Genomic DNA, 2,500 nt, shown 5'->3' on the forward strand with positions numbered 1-2,500 from the left:
CTCTCTCTCTCTCGTGTCAAAATGAAAACAGCTTCCAGCCCCTTTCATGAAGGACTACTTGTGCATATTGCAAGATTTCAGTTTCTAAGTGAATGAGCAAAAGAGCATACAGCACCTGGTATTCCCAGGCGGTCTCCCATCCAAGTACTAACCAGGCCCGACCCTGCTTAGCTTCCGAGATCAGACGAGATCGGGCGTTGCCAGGCTGGTATGGCCGTACGAAATAAGTTGACAACCATAGGCTACTTATCCATATACAGATTTAGCAATTGACAATGCAAGGTGGTCTCTCTCTCTCTCTCTCGTGTCAAAATGAAAACAGCTTCCAGCCCCTTTCATGAAGGACTACTTGTGCATATTGCAAGATTTCAGTTTCTAAGTGAATGAGCAAAAGAGCATACAGCACCTGGTATTCCCAGGCGGTCTCCCATCCAAGTACTAACCAGGCCCGACCCTGCTTAGCTTCCGAGATCAGGCGTTGCCAGGCTGGTATGGCCGTACGAAATAAGTTGACAACCATAGGCTACTTATCCATATACAGATTTAGCAATTGACAATGCAAGGTAGTCTCTCTCTCTCTCTCTCTCTCTCGTGTCAAAATGAAAACAGCTTCCAGCCCCTTTCATGAAGGACTACTTGTGCATATTGCAAGATGTCAGTTTCTAAGTGAATGAGCAAAAGAGCATACAGCACCTGGTATTCCCAGGCGGTCTCCCATCCAAGTACTAACCAGGCCCGACCCTGCTTAGCTTCCGAGATCAGACGAGATCGGGCGTTGCCAGGCTGGTATGGCCGTACGAAATAAGTTGACAACCATAGGCTACTTATCCATATACAGATTTAGCAATTGACAATGCAAGGTAGTCTCTCTCTCTCTCTCTCTCTCTCTCTCTCTCTCGTGTCAAAATGAAAACAGCTTCCAGCCCCTTTCATGAAGGACTACTTGTGCATATTGCAAGATGTCAGTTTCTAAGTGAATGAGCAAAAGAGCATACAGCACCTGGTATTCCCAGGCGGTCTCCCATCCAAGTACTAACCAGGCCCGACCCTGCTTAGCTTCCGAGATCAGGCGTTGCCAGGCTGGTATGGCCGTACGAAATAAGTTGACAACCATAGGCTACTTATCCATATACAGATTTAGCAATTGACAATGCAAGGTAGTCTCTCTCTCTCTCTCTCTCTCTCGTGTCAAAATGAAAACAGCTTCCAGCCCCTTTCATGAAGGACTACTTGTGCATATTGCAAGATGTCAGTTTCTAAGTGAATGAGCAAAAGAGCATACAGCACCTGGTATTCCCAGGCGGTCTCCCATCCAAGTACTAACCAGGCCCGACCCTGCTTAGCTTCCGAGATCAGACGAGATCGGGCGTTGCCAGGCTGGTATGGCCGTACAAAATAAGTTGACAACCATAGGCTACTTATCCATATACAGATTTAGCAATTGACAATGCAAGGTGGTCTCTCTCTCTCTCTCTCGTGTCAAAATGAAAACAGCTTCCAGCCCCTTTCATGAAGGACTACTTGTGCATATTGCAAGATTTCAGTTTCTAAGTGAATGAGCAAAAGAGCATACAGCACCTGGTATTCCCAGGCGGTCTCCCATCCAAGTACTAACCAGGCCCTACCCTGCTTAGCTTCCGAGATCAGACGAGATCGGGCGTTGCCAGGCTGGTATGGCCGTACGAAATAAGTTGACAACCATAGGCTACTTATCCATATACAGATTTAGCAATTGACAATGCAAGGTAGTCTCTCTCTCTCTCTCTCTCTCTCTCTCTCTCTCTCTCGTGTCAAAATGAAAACAGCTTCCAGCCCCTTTCATGAAGGACTACTTGTGCATATTGCAAGATGTCAGTTTCTAAGTGAATGAGCAAAAGAGCATACAGCACCTGGTATTCCCAGGCGGTCTCCCATCCAAGTACTAACCAGGCCCGACCCTGCTTAGCTTCCGAGATCAGACGAGATCAGGCGTTGCCAGGCTGGTATGGCCGTACGAAATAAGTTGACAACCATAGGCTACTTATCCATATACAGATTTAGCAATTGACAATGCAAGGTAGTCTCTCTCTCTCTCTCTCTCTCTCTCTCTCTCTCGTGTCAAAATGAAAACAGCTTCCAGCCCCTTTCATGAAGGACTACTTGTGCATATTGCAAGATGTCAGTTTCTAAGTGAATGAGCAAAAGAGCATACAGCACCTGGTATTCCCAGGCGGTCTCCCATCCAAGTACTAACCAGGCCCGACCCTGCTTAGCTTCCGAGATCAGACGAGATCAGGCGTTGCCAGGCTGGTATGGCCGTACGAAATAAGTTGACAACCATAGGCTACTTATCCATATACAGATTTAGCAATTGACAATGCAAGGTAGTCTCTCTCTCTCTCTCGTGTCAAAATGAAAACAGCTTCCAGCCCCTTTCATGAAGGACTACTTGTGCATATTGCAAGATTTCAGTTTCTAAGTGAATGAGCAAAAGAGCATACAGCACCTGGTATTCCCAGGC

The 2,500-nt window shown here is 46.7% G+C and overlaps 7 non-coding genes and 2 pseudogenes across 7 annotated transcripts in view; all 9 read right to left on the bottom strand.

Annotated features, from left to right (window-relative positions):
- Window positions 1-103: 103 nt before the first annotated feature.
- Window positions 104-222, bottom strand: LOC146230243 (5S ribosomal RNA). Its single transcript, XR_014743523.1, has one exon. It is a non-coding gene; the product is annotated as a 5S ribosomal RNA (ribosomal RNA).
- A 172-nt stretch (window positions 223-394) lies between these two features.
- On the bottom strand, window positions 395-503 carry LOC146230244 (5S ribosomal RNA; annotated as a pseudogene).
- Window positions 504-681: 178 nt separating this feature from the next.
- On the bottom strand, window positions 682-800 carry LOC146230245 (5S ribosomal RNA). Its single transcript, XR_014743524.1, has one exon. It is a non-coding gene; the product is annotated as a 5S ribosomal RNA (ribosomal RNA).
- A 188-nt stretch (window positions 801-988) lies between these two features.
- Window positions 989-1,097, bottom strand: LOC146230246 (5S ribosomal RNA; annotated as a pseudogene).
- A 178-nt stretch (window positions 1,098-1,275) lies between these two features.
- LOC146230247 (5S ribosomal RNA) lies at window positions 1,276-1,394 on the bottom strand. The gene has a single exon (XR_014745354.1). It is a non-coding gene; the product is annotated as a 5S ribosomal RNA (ribosomal RNA).
- A 172-nt stretch (window positions 1,395-1,566) lies between these two features.
- Window positions 1,567-1,685, bottom strand: LOC146230248 (5S ribosomal RNA). The gene has a single exon (XR_014742754.1). It is a non-coding gene; the product is annotated as a 5S ribosomal RNA (ribosomal RNA).
- A 192-nt stretch (window positions 1,686-1,877) lies between these two features.
- LOC146230249 (5S ribosomal RNA) lies at window positions 1,878-1,996 on the bottom strand. The gene has a single exon (XR_014745678.1). It is a non-coding gene; the product is annotated as a 5S ribosomal RNA (ribosomal RNA).
- Window positions 1,997-2,184: 188 nt separating this feature from the next.
- Window positions 2,185-2,303, bottom strand: LOC146230250 (5S ribosomal RNA). The gene has a single exon (XR_014745679.1). It is a non-coding gene; the product is annotated as a 5S ribosomal RNA (ribosomal RNA).
- A 170-nt stretch (window positions 2,304-2,473) lies between these two features.
- LOC146230251 (5S ribosomal RNA) overlaps window positions 2,474-2,500 on the bottom strand; it is a 119-nt gene continuing 92 nt past the window's right edge. Inside the window, exon 1 of the ribosomal RNA XR_014743525.1 lies at window positions 2,474-2,500. This exon is cut by the window's right edge and continues 92 nt beyond it. This is a non-coding gene — a ribosomal RNA (5S ribosomal RNA).

Source organism: Hypomesus nipponensis, chromosome 24 (assembly GCF_054491055.1).
Source record: "Hypomesus nipponensis isolate SF chromosome 24, ASM5449105v1, whole genome shotgun sequence".
NCBI classification, from domain to species: Eukaryota; Metazoa; Chordata; class Actinopteri; order Osmeriformes; family Osmeridae; genus Hypomesus; species Hypomesus nipponensis.